The 13,807-nt window shown below is 36.3% G+C and overlaps 2 long non-coding RNA genes across 2 annotated transcripts in view; one reads left to right on the top strand and one right to left on the bottom strand.

Moving 5' to 3' along the window:
• Positions 1-1,854: 1,854 nt before the first annotated feature.
• Positions 1,855-13,807, bottom strand: part of LOC149449660 (uncharacterized) — a 131,703-nt gene continuing 119,750 nt past the window's right edge. Inside the window, exon 4 of the long non-coding RNA XR_016315382.1 lies at positions 1,855-3,836. This is a non-coding gene — a long non-coding RNA (uncharacterized LOC149449660). The remainder of the gene's footprint in view (positions 3,837-13,807) is intronic.
• LOC149449661 (uncharacterized) lies at positions 7,182-13,678 on the top strand. Its single transcript, XR_016315380.1, has 2 exons — positions 7,182-7,968; positions 12,092-13,678. It is a non-coding gene; the product is annotated as an uncharacterized LOC149449661 (long non-coding RNA).

Here is a 13,807-nt window from a genome sequence, read left to right on the forward strand (position 1 = left end):
TTTCTGTGATCCAACACAGCCACTCTGATTGGCTCTTTAGATTTTGTGGTCTGCGCTCACACTGCGTGTGATTGTGCCTGGGGCACAAATATGCAATGAACACAAGGGCTCTCCTCATTAGCTGAGGCAATGAGAATAGAGGGGGCGGGGCTAAGCCATGGCTCAATGTTTGAATGGACACACGAAGCAGCAGTTGGGAAGTGCACATGCTCGGGTTCTCCCATAGTAAGCTGCTGTGGGGGCACCCAACAGGGGGGACGGGCCAGGAACACCAGCAGGGGACCTGCAAAACCACTGTACAAAGCAGGTAAGTGTGACAGGTTTGTTATTTAACCGCTTCCTGTCCACCCTATAGCAGAAGTACTGCTACAGGGTAGCACGACAACAGCAAAACTGGGGAATAATGGTACTCAGGGAGAAATGATGATCCATGCCTGTTTGCAGATAGGCACAGAAAGAATTCTGACAGTCTCATTCCTCGCGTTAGCCAAAGTAATTCCACCCTGTGCAGGAAGTAGAATTCCTAGCTTTTAACATTGTAGGAATACCTGATTCACATGTGCATCTGTCACTTAAGACCTGGGCTTCAACAGCCATGTCATTATAGCCAGCAACTGTGCAGCAGGATGGTAAACCAGTCCCTGGCACAGAAGATCTGGAAAAGTCCCCTGAACATCAGCCAAGAGTCTGATCAGGTCAGAGTACCACATCCACCTGGGTCAGTCTAGAGCTATGAGGTTCATAGGAATGCCCTCCATCTTAAATCTACAAATCAGGCATTTTAGGGGAGGAAAGGCACAGATCAGGGTGTAAGGAACCCAACAAGCCACTAAATTACCCAATGGTTCCTCCAGAGGATCTCTGTGCATGGAGACAAACTTGTGCAATTTGTTACTGAGCCAGTAGGCCAGGAGGTCCACATCCGGTGTCTCCTAATGGTGACACAGATCCCAAAACACCCGTGGGTGAAGGGACAATTCTCCTCTGGGTCCAGGGCTGGCCACACCTGGAATGTAAACAATAAACAAGTTTGGAAAGTGTAGTTCTGCGCAGAACAGAATTCTTTCTACCTCTCGTCATGTCAAGACTTTCAAATTCTTCCTGTTCTGGGATGGCGGGTGGGCAAGCCCAGATTGCAATCAACAGGCTGCCAACCCGCCATCCCAGAGGCTCAGAACAGAGCTGGCGCCGGCAGCAGAGGGAGCAGGAGCCACATAAGTCAATGCTTGCTCTAACGCCAGCTTCCATCCCAGGCAGAGTGATACCAGTGACCTTTCTGGCAAACTGGAAAGCAATGCCAGCATAAGCAGGAAGAGGAAAGGTCAGTGTATTAATACACTGTGCTTTTGCAATGGGAATATTAGTACCTATAAAAAAAAGGTAATTAGGCTGCTTTCATACTGATCCGCAGGTACAGCGCAGTGCATCTGCGCCTTTCCTGTGGGTTAGCTGAATGCAGGAGTTTTGTTGTGCTTTCACCAAACCTGCAAGATGTAATAGAAGTCTATGGTTCAGTACAGCTAACCCGCAGGAAAGCTGCAGGTGTACTGCGCTGCACCCGCGGTATGGGTAAACAGCCACACATAAGTGTGAAACCAGCCTTATAGGGGGCTCAGGAAAATAAGGACTCATTACATTTGCAGTTTGGGGGATGGTAAAACCCCTTAGTTTATTGTGGCCCACGACTGGTTACCACACCTTATGATGGCCTTAGCCCGAACAGCTAGTGTTTATCAGACTACTGTCATGGCCAAGGAAGGTTGCAGAGTAGGGCTTCTAATCATTGGTCTATGGGAGCTTTTTAATCATATCATCTTTATTAAACTTTTCTTTTTTCTTTTCCATTTTCACAAGAAAACTTACAAAAAAACATACATTTCGCATTAACCAAACTGTTAGCTCCAGTTATCTTAATATATAATAACTTCTTCAATATATGCATATAGAATTGTGTTCAAAATAATAGCAGTCAGACATCACTAACCTGATCAATCACTGTTTTTGGTAGAAATTATATTTCTACGTGGCAAATAATTTACTAGCAGGTGTAGTAGAGTAATAGAAATCCAACAGACCCAACAGTCATGACATGCTTGCTGCTGATTCTGTGTAATTGAATCACTAATTGAAAGGGACATGTTCAAAATAATAGCAGTGCGGAGTTCTATTAGTGAGGTCATTCATTCTTTGAAAAACAGCTGGCAATTATTGCCCTTATTTAAGTAACGAAGGCCGCAAATGTTGTACATGCTGGTTACAGTGCATTTCTCTCTGAAATTCTGAGGAAAATGGGTCGTTCCAGACATTGTTCAGAAGAACAGCGTACCTTGATTAAAGAGTTAATTGGAGGGGGGAAAACATATAAAGAAGTGCAGAAAATGATAGGCTGCTCAGCTAAAATGATCGCAAATGCTTTAAAATGGCAACCAAAACCTGAAAGATGTGGAAGAAAGCGAAAAAACTACCATTCGAATAGATAGAAAAATAGCCAAAATGGCGCGGACTCAGCCAACAATCAGCTCCAGGAAGATCAAAGCAGGTCTAAAGTTACCTGTGAGTACTGTTACAATTAGAAGATGTCTATGTGAAGCCCAGCTATCTGCAAGAAGCCCCCGCAAAGTCCCACTGTTGAAAAAAAGATGTGCTGAAGAGGTTACAATTTGCCAAAGAGCACATTGACTGGCCTAAAGAGAAATGGAGCAACATTTTGTCAACTGATGAAAGTAAGATTGTTCTTTTTGGGTCTAGTGGCCGGAGACAGTTTGTCAGACGACCCCCAAACACTGAATTCAAGCCACAGTACACTGTGAAGACAGTGAAGCATGGTTGCGCAAGCATCATGATATGGGGATGTTTCTCATACTACGGTGTTGGGCCTATTTATCACATACCAGGGATCATGGATTAGTTTGAATACATCAGAATACTTGAAGAGGTCATGCTGCCTTATGCTGAAGAGGAAATGCCCTTGAAATGGGTGTTGCAACAAGACAATGACCCCAAACACACCAGTAAATGTGCAACATCTTGGTTCCAGACCAACAAGATTGACGTTATGGAGTGGCCAGCCCAATCCCCGGATCTTAATCCAATAGAAAACTTGTGGGGTGACATCAAAAATGCAGTTTCTGAGGAAAAACCAAGAAACAGAGAAGAACTGTGGAATGTAGTCCAATCATCCTGGGCTGGAATACCTGTTCACAGGTGCCAGAAGATGGTTGACTCCATGCAACACAGATGTACAGCAGTTCTCAGAAACAGTGCTTATACAACTAAATATTCATTAAGTGATTCAAAGGAAAGCAAAATCTTCAAACATTTTTCAGTTTATATAGTGAATGTTTGCGTTTGTAAAGAATACAAACACTGCTATTTTTTTGAACAGTCTAATATTCACTTTTCTTCAATTTTTTTTAGAGGAACAACACAAAAGGTTTAACCCTTTCAACTCTGAAAGTACATAGTGTATGATTGTAAATGTTCATGTGAAAACTGATTTCATCTTGATATGGTAAACATCAGTCAAAATAAAATGTACACAAAAAATAATAACATATCTGACAAATAAATTATTTCATCAGTAGTCAAAAGTCAATTGTGTTTAGAAGTTCTTCCTCTATGAGATGCCTTGAGATTTCTTGTCTTCTTCTTCTTCCAGTACTCTGTAAAGTTAGAATAACTTTATTGAACATAAAAAGATAACAAAAAATATGATGAGTGAAATTCTTGTTGCAAAGCTTCTTCCAGAATAGATTTCCTTTTTGGAAAATGTATTTTCATCTAGAAGGTCTAGAAATATTAGAGTTTTCTTCTAGCAGTGACTCTTAGGTCATTTCCTGTAACAGAAAAGCAGTATCATTATTTTGGCATTGATAATTTTACATTGATTAATCCTCTTACATTTATCTATTAATATTACATATCACAATCACAAGCATTTTTAGTCATGACATAGAAGACCTATTTTGATTATAACATTTCTTATTGACTTGCATTGTTCTATTTTTCCTAAAATGGCCTAAATTCTTCTACAAGTGTTCTGTGAATTTAGATATAACAGGACGCTACATCTCCTTTTTTGGGCATGACTCAAAACTTTGTTTTCACAAACAAAGAAAGGTTTTGTATCACCCCAGAGATGACAATGGACTATGCCTTTGTTCTCATCTCTCTAAAATTAGAAATATGCATAACTGTTTTCAGTGTTGACTTACTTTTTGTAGTGTTAGAACATTGTTCAATACCTTTCTCAGTTCTTATGCTGAAAACATGAGATAAAGACTTCTCACCTACAGCTGTACAAACATGTGTTGGTATGTTTTCCTGAAAATGTCCTACTGTTACATCTATCTGAATGTGTTTGGATGACAATGTTCTGTACCATTTAGGATACTTTTCACGACATTCTGTTGAACCATTTTCCTCTAGGAGACATTTTAGTGATAAATCAGGTGTCTGTAATATGATCTTACTATATCTCATAATGTTTTCAGTTACTTTGACTGCAAAGAAAATACATAACATTTTTTTCATATGTGCATCAAAGTTTTTCTCCATATTTGTAAAAGTTCTTGAGAAGAAACCTATTATTTTCTGATTACCTTCTTATAATTGAGACAAAGTTGCTGAGATTGCATTATTGGAAACATTAGTTTCTAATACAAAGAGAATTGAACTACAAAACTTAACAGTACTTAATGTAGTAGCACTTTGCAGATCCCTTTCCAACAGTTCAAAGGCTTCTTTCTCAGTTTGATCCCATTGATCAAGTACACAATCTTTTTGTCTCAAACGATCAAATAATGATTTAGACATTCCTGCAAAATCGTGTATGAAATCTTTGCAATGATTTACTTCACTCAGAAATTGATGCAAAGCCTTGTGATTTGTTGGAATTGGACAAGCAGAAATTATTCTAACTTTTTCTTGCAATAATTGTCTCTGTCCATGACTAATTTGATTATGAAGGAATTCCACCTGTCTTTTCATTAACTGAACATTCTCTGTATTCAATTCCAATCCTGCTGTTTGTAACAAAGTAAATATCTCAGACAAAAGAGTGATATGCTCATTCATATTTTGTGTAGTCAGCAGAAGCTTGTCCACATGTTGGACAATACATTCTGGCCTAGAGAATTTAGATAATATTTTTCCCAAATACTCATGAACAATTCCATCACTCACATCCATGCCTGGAACTAGCCTCGTGAACATACATGTCTCTTTGCTGAAGCTAAAGGCAAGTTTATATTGACAACTCTTAGCTAATGGTACTGAAAAATGGCTATTGGGGATTTCCAGTACAGAGAATACTTTGGCCTTGGTATCCAGTTGTGACATTATGTTAAAATCAGGAACAATAGATTTGTTATTTGTGATACATTTATTTAATGTCCTGAAATCAACTGATAAAGAATATGAATTATCAGCTTTCTTGATAGACCAAATACAATTATTCACCACCAGTTGTGCTTTCTTTAAAAATCCTTGCTGTAAAAACTCCTGTATAATGGCAGAAATTGGATTAATTGATTCTAATGGCATTTTGTATTGAGGTTGGGGTTTAGGGTCTCTACCTTCGATGTCAACTTCAAAATCTTTAAGCAAACCTGCACCATTTTTGCTCTGACTTCACAGATCTTTATGTGATCTAACCAATTGTTCCAATTCAAGATTGGTTCCTGTATGTGGCCATTTATGATCTGAAGACATGTCAGCAATTGCTGTACAAATACTTCCAATATTACTGTACATGGAAGAATCAATTAACGCTGACTTGGGTCTAGATGGATCTCTCTATAACATTGAAGTACATAAATCAATTATCAAATTGAGTTTACTAATCACATCAATACCAAGAATATTCTCTGTACCATGACAATACCAGATGTCAGTGTCAGTTTTCAGAAGTCCTGGAATCTCAAAAGTCACATTAGAAACCTTCCTAGCAACTGAACTACGTTTTCCACTAAAATTAAGTAAATCGCATTTTGGGGAATTGGCATTTACAGGTAATTTATGTTTAGTTAAACTGAGTTCAGCTCCTGTATCTACTAAAAACTTTATGTTCCTGCCATTCAATACACCCTGTACATAGGGTCTTCCACTTTCATCCAATAAAATTGGAGCAACATATTCTAACGGTAAATGAGAAGAATCTCGATTTGATCCTGAATCTAATTTTGGCAATGGCAATAAACCATTCCGGTTAATGACAAGAGCACTGTTTTCCATATTGTTTAAGCTGTTGTTGACACTCAATGAATTGATCTCTTTGACTTCTGAGGCATAAGGCAATTCAGACAGATTATTGTTGGAACGTGGAGGAGTAGATTGTTCAGAAATTGTATTTTAATTTTCTAATTCCAAAGTTTTTCTTTGTAAATCTAATTTATATTGAAAACAATCTCTTTTCAAATGACCAAATCGTTTACAATAGAAACAAAAGGTATTTCCTGTCTGCTCTGAAACTCTTGTTCTGCCCGTGACATGTTCATCACCATAATTGGGTGTGGCCATGCACATGGTCTCTCTCTGGCCTCCATTTTGAACAGCTACACTTTCGATCTTCTGATTGTTTAGTTTATTTGTTTTCTAACTGTATCTATAACATTGGCTTCTTGATCTAAATAATTTTTTCCGGAAGCAATAATAAGAGATGCTGGATCTAGATACTTACATTTTTTAACAAAAACTTTTACCATAGCAGGGGTATCATCCTCCAAATTAAATACCATTTTGTATACTTTGGAAAATCTATTTTCTAAAATCAAAAGGATCATCATTAATCGTAGCTCTTAAGGAGTCTAAGATTTCCAGAGAAGGAATTTCCTCTCCAGTTGTACATAGCAACAATTGATTCAATCAGTCTGATGCATTGCTATGAATTTCCACATCATCCTCATTAAGATATGGCGTCTTGGTTAATCGACATGCCATAAAATTGGGTACCCAAAATTTGAAGAGAAAAATTCTTTGCTCCTTGTTAGAAGCTTTCCTTAACCTAATATCTAATATCTTCTTATTAACAGTACTAACATAAGTATGAATGAGTTGGATCTTAATAGAATAATTGAGTTATTATATTTATATTTGTTCTAGATTGGAAAAAGTAAGTAATTAGACTTCATAGTCTGTGAATATACATATGAACATGTATCTTGGGTTTTCTTAACATTCAAGCCACACATGTGGTAGCAATTGGTCTAGCCATCCTCCCCCATCTATGTAAGAGATAAAGTTACACTCAGACTTTGAGAGAAGTAGACTGGAGGTTTGTTATATATACACATCTGTTTCCAATTATCTTGGTGGGACTACAAGGAACACAAGAGTAGATCAGCCCATTTTTAGGAGATGGTGGGGGCTGGATTGCTTTTTCTAGAGCAGGACAAAGGTTTAAAGCTCACATTCTTTGGGCAGCAAGGCGAAGGGAGCTGCTTGCTCATACCCACACACATTCATATTATACACATACAATTACATACAATTTTATTATTAAGAACTTAACTATACTTTTTGAACTTTATTTAAACATTCTGTATTCCAATATTTTATGTCTAATTTTATGCAACATTATAATTAAATCATCTTTTTGAGTTTATGCAAGAAGTGGAAGGACTTTCTATTTGAACATTTCTCATCAATACAAGTTAATAAAATATCGAGACAATACGATATTTTACAGTGGCGAGCCTCCAGTTCGATTCGTTTCCGACAATCGATTATTTTTGACTTTTTTCTCTTTCACCTTGCTGAGAGGGACGATGTTTGTAAGTCAACAAAATATGAAGTCAAGCTTTCAGGAGAAGTAAAAGTCTGCAACAGATGAATCGTCGGCATAATCGAGAACCTAAAAGCAGAATTGGTGAGAATTTTGCGCAATTGCAAGAAACGCTGTTCCTTGGTGATGTCATTTCCCGCCAAGAGAGAAAAGACGCGTTATGTAAAGAAAGACCTTCTTAATCGGTAAGTAATGGATTTTATTGATGAATTATCTAGAGAGAGTAAGTTAGAATTCAAGAATCTGTCTACATTTGTAAAAGATGATGAACTGTGGCGGTACATGTATAATGAATGCTTACAGGCTACTATTAAGATAGAAAAATCTAAGTTTTCCTTTAAGAAACTGAGCAAACAAGTTAGAAATGTAATGAAGTTAGTTAATGTTTTTAACGCCATGATTTTTGATGTTCCTAAGACTGCTGCATGTGTAATGAAGCAAGATCAGAGCAGTGTATGTGCTAATTGCCAGATTTTGACTGAGCAAATAGATGATATGCAAAGCGCAATTCAAACAAAAGACATTCAGTTATCTGACTTGCAAGATGATGTAAAAAGAATTTGTGTGAATACCAAGGCAGAGAAACAAAAATCTTTTGTACCAGAGATCCAGTCTATAAAAGGAGACCCTATAGATCAGGAAGAAATGTGTAAGAGCAAATTAAGGGATAAAGCTGCAAAATGTAATCTTAAAATCCTTGATCAGTTCATGAAAAATCAGAAGAAGGAAAGTTTAATTGTTCAAAATGGAGAACAGAGAGAGACCATGTGCTTAGCCACACCCAGTTATGATGATGAACACGTCACAGGCAGGACGAGAGTCTCAGAGCAGACAGGAAATACTATTTGTTTCTATTGTAAACGATTTGGTCATTTGAAAAGAGATTGTATTCATTATAAATTAGATTTACAAAGAAAAGCTTTGGAATTAGAAGACCAAAATATAATTTCTGAACAATCTGCTCCTCCATGTTCCAACAATAGTCTGTCTGTGTTGCCGTATGCCTCAGAAGTTAAAAAGATCAGTTCACTGAGAGTTAACAACAGCTTAAACAATATAGTAAACAGCGCTGTTGTCATTAATAGGAATGGTTTACTGCCATTGCCAAAATTTAAATCAGGATCAAATCGAGATTCTTCTTCTTTACCGTTGGAATATGTTGCTCCACATTTATTGGATGAAAGTGGAAGGCCCAAATCAACATCAATTGATTCTTCCGTGTACTGTAATGTTGGAAGTATTTGTACAGCAACTGCTGACATGTCTTCAGATCATAAATGGCCACATACAGGAACCAATCTTGAATTGGAACAATTGGTTAGATCACATAAAGATCTTTGGAATCAAAGCAAAAATGATGTAGGTTTGTTTACAGATTTTGAAGTTGACATAGAAGGTAGAGACCCTAAGCCTCAACCTCAATACAAATTGCCATTAGAATCAATTAATCCAATTTATTCCATTGTAGATGAGTTTTTACAGCAAGGAATTTTAACCTCCCTGGCGGTATGATTATTTCAGATTTTTGGTGCTGAAAGCGGTACCATTTATTTGCATGGAAATATGTATTTTTTTTTATTGTAGGCTGTAATTTTTAGGAAAAACTCACTGAAATCTGTCCGAACAAGAGTCTAGTAAACATCCCGGGTATGATAAAATTTGAAACACAAAATCATAAATTATAATTTAATAAATAATCATAAAAATAATATAAAAATAATAAAAAATTTAATTCAATAATATAATCAAACCAAAAACACTGAAATGTGAAATATAGCGCCAAGTTCGCACATCGCTGAGCTCAGTCGCAAAATCGTTTTCAGTGTCTGATGACGAATTTCCCCCACGAATCATTATCACTCAATTCTGCAAGTGGTTCTGATTTACTATCGCTGTTCTCTAGCTGATCTAAACCGCTTTTGACCTAAAGGGACACTTTTTGGACGCCATGGACATTTCTCAGTTTCCAGGCAAAAAGAACAGACAAAATGCAGGCAGGGCGCAGGACAAAGCACTAGGGACAATATGTATGTGAAATTGGTTGAGACAGCAATGTTTTACTATGTAAAATGTAAAAAAAAAAAAATGACATTTTTTAAAATTTTTAAATTTCCCGCCGCCGGCGGCGGCGGCGCCCGTACGTCCCGACGTCACAGGGACAGGACACAGAAGCCGGATGCCGGCATCGGCCGGAGGAGATGGCCGGGGACGCTGCAGGGGACACATCGTGGGAGCGCAGGGTAAGGTAAGTGAAGAACACTTGCCGGAGCAGTGCCGCAGGGTAAGCCCAAGTGTAGCTCGGGGTTACCGCTTTTGGTACTGAAATGTTACCCCGAGCTACACTCGGGAATACCGCCAGGGAGGTTAAAGAAAGTACAATCAGTGGTGAATAATTGTATTTGGCCTATCAAAGCTGATAATTCATATTCTTTATCAGTTGATTTCAGGACATTGAACAAATGCATCACAAATAACAAATCTATTGTTCCTGATTGTAACATAATGTCACATCTGGATGCCAAGGCCAAAATATTCTCTGTACTTGAAATCGCCAATAGCCATTTGTCAGTACCCTTAGCTAAGAGTTGTCAATATAAACTTGCCTTTAGCTTCAACAAAGAAACTTATACATTTACAAGATTAGCCCCAGGCTTGGATATAAGTGATGGAATTGTTCATGAGTATTTGGGAAAAATATTATCTAAATTCTCTAGGCCAGAATGTATTGTCCAGCATGTAGTCAAGCTTCTCTTGTCTACACAAAATATAACTGAGCATATCACTCTTTTGTCTGAAATATTTACGTTGTTACAAACAGCAGGATTGAAATTGAATACAGAGAAAGTTCAGTTGATGAAAAGACAGGTGGAATTCCTTTATATGCAAATTAGTCATGGACAGAGACAGTTGTTGCAAGAAAAAGTTAGAACTATTTCTGCTTATCCAATTCCAACAAATCGCAAGGCTTTGCATCAGTTTTTGAGCGAAGTAAATCATTGTAAAGATTTTATACCCAATTTTGCAGAGAAGTCTAGATCATTATTTGATCGTTTGAAACAAAAATATGGTGTGTTTGACCAATGGGATCAAACTGAGAAAGAAGCTTTTGAACTATTGAAATGGGATTTGCAGAATCCTACTACATTAAATACTGTTGATTTTTGTAGTAAAGTTCCTTTTGTATTAGAAACCAATGTTTCCAATAATGCAATCTCAGCAACTTTGTTACAATTAAAAGAAGGTAATCAGAAAATAATAGGTTTCTTCTCAAGAACTTTGACAAATATGGAGAAAAACTTTGATGCACATATGAAAAAATTGTTAAGTGTTTTCTTTGCAGTCAAGGTAACCGAAAACATTGTGAAATCAAGTAAGATTATATTACAGACACCTGATTCATCACTGAAACTCCTAGGGGAAGATGGTTCAACAGAAAATTATCGTGAAAATTATCCTATATGGTACAAAACACTGTCTTCCAAACACATTCAGATAGATGTAACAAAAAGACATTTTCAGGAAAACATACCAACACATGTTTGTACAGCTGTAGGTGAGAAGTTTGTACCTCATGTTTTCAACATAGGAACTGAGAAAAGTTTGAAACCAGTATGTATTACTGCAGATCAGTCTTACACTACAAGAAGTAAGCCAACACAAAAAACATTTACGCATATTTCCAATTTTATAGAGATAAGATCAAAGGCATAATCCTTTGTCATCAATGGGTTGATACAAAACCTTTCTTTGGTTTTGAAACCAAGGTTTTGATTCATGACCAATAATGGAGATGTAGCGTCCTGTTATATTTATTTTTGTTTATTTCAGGTACTTATATAGCGTTGTCAATTTACGTAGTGTTTTTTACATATATATTGTACATTCACATAAGTCCCTAACCCTCAAGGGGTGTACAATCTAAGGTCCCTAACTCACAGTCATACATACACATACTAAGGCCAATTTAGATAGGAGCCAATTCTCCTACCAACATGACTTTGGAGTGTAGGAGGAAACCGGAGTACCCGGAGGAAACCCACGCAAGCACAGGGAGAACATACAAACTCCAGGCAGGTGATGCCATGGTTGGGATTTGAATCAGTGACCCTAGTACTGTTAGGCGGAAGTGCCGCATTCTAAAATAGAACACTACAAGTCAATAAGAAGTGTTATAATCAAAATATGTCTTCCATGTCATGACTAGAAATGTTTGTGATTATGATATGTAATATTAACAGATAAATGTAAGAGGATTAATCCATGTAAAATTATCAATGCCAAAATAATGATACTGCATTTCTGTTACAGGAAATGACCTAAGAGTAACTGTTAAAGGAAGAAAACTCAAATATTTCTAAACCTTTCAGATGATAATACATTTTCCAAGAAGGAAATTTATTCTGGAAGAAGCTTTGCAACAAGAATGTCATTCATCATAGTTTTTGTTGTTCTTTTTATGTTCAATAAAGTTATTTTAACTTTACAGAGCGCTAGAAGAAGACAAGACATCTCAAGGCATCTCATAGAGGAAGAACTTATAAAACAATTGACTTTTGACTACTGATGAAATAATTCATTCATCAGATATATTGGTTTTTTTGTGTGTACATTTTATTTTGACATGATATGTTTACTCAGTTTTCACATGAACATTTGCAATCACACACTATGTATTTTCAGAAGTGAAAGGGATAAACTTTTGTTACAACAGAGTCACTCTACTTAGTTAGAACATCTGTTGTTAATTAAGCTAGAGATAAGTTTTTCTAAGGTACATATAGAAAAACTTAGGCAAGCTTTACATTGTTATATGTATGTTTTTTACAAAAAATCATTTGATATACATGTATGGATTGAAGTTAGAGAACATATGTTATGTTTAAATGTTGATAAGGTAATTTGAAAAATGTATGGATTATAGAACTGTGTGCTACACACATTTTGGAGGGAAAATATGAAACATCTATTTTTTAAGTGACATATTTTAAAGTATTGTACTATAATGTTACAGTTATACATTTATTAAGGGGATGAATTATTTGGTGAAAGGAAAGGAAAATAATAAGGGTAAAAATATTTTTATGTGATACATAACAAAAGGTTTATCAAAGAATTTGTTTTCCCATTATAGAATCAAATTAAAGATATGTTCAGATCAATTATCTTAAGATCCAAAAACGCATGAATGGATACGAAAGTGACGAGAATGTGTATAAATGGATTAAGATAAGGAAAATGATTAAGATTCGATAAAATCGATCATTTTGAGAGGGAAATGTTAGAAGCTTTCCTTAACCTAATATCTAATATCTTCTTATTAACAGTACTAACATAAGTATGAATGAGTTGGATCTTAATAGAATAATTGAGTTATTATATTTATATTTGTTCTAGATTGGGAAAAGTAAGTAATTAGACTTCATAGTCTGTGAATATACATATGAACATGTATCTTGGGTTTTCTTTACATTCAAGCCACACATGTGGTAGCAATTGGTCTAGCCATCCTCCCCCATCTATGTAAGAGATAAAGTTACACTCAGACTTTGAGAGAAGTAGACTGGAGGTTTGTTATATATACACATCTGTTTCCAATTATCTTGGTGGGACTACAAGGAACACAAGAGTAGATCAGCCCATTTTTAGGAGATGGTGGGGGCTGGATTGCTTTTTCTAGAGCAGGACAAAGGTTTAAAGCTCACATTCTTTGGGCAGCAAGGCGAGGGGGCCGCTTGCTCATACCCACACACATTCATATTATACACACACAATTACATACAATTTTATTATTAAGAACTTAACTATACTTTTTGAACTTTATTTAAACATTCTGTATTCCAATATTTTATGTCTAATTTTATGCAACATTATAATTAAATCATCTTTTTGAGTTTATGCAAGAAGTGGAAGGACTTTCTATTTGAACATTTCTCATCAATACAAGTTAATAAAATATCGAGACAATACGATATTTTACACTCCTTATTCAGGCAAAAGTTATTGCACAAAATTTCAAAAACTTCT

Source organism: Staurois parvus, unplaced genomic scaffold (assembly GCF_062004578.1).
Source record: "Staurois parvus isolate SC_StPar_1 unplaced genomic scaffold, SC_StPar_1.0 ptg000608l, whole genome shotgun sequence".
NCBI classification, from domain to species: Eukaryota; Metazoa; Chordata; class Amphibia; order Anura; family Ranidae; genus Staurois; species Staurois parvus.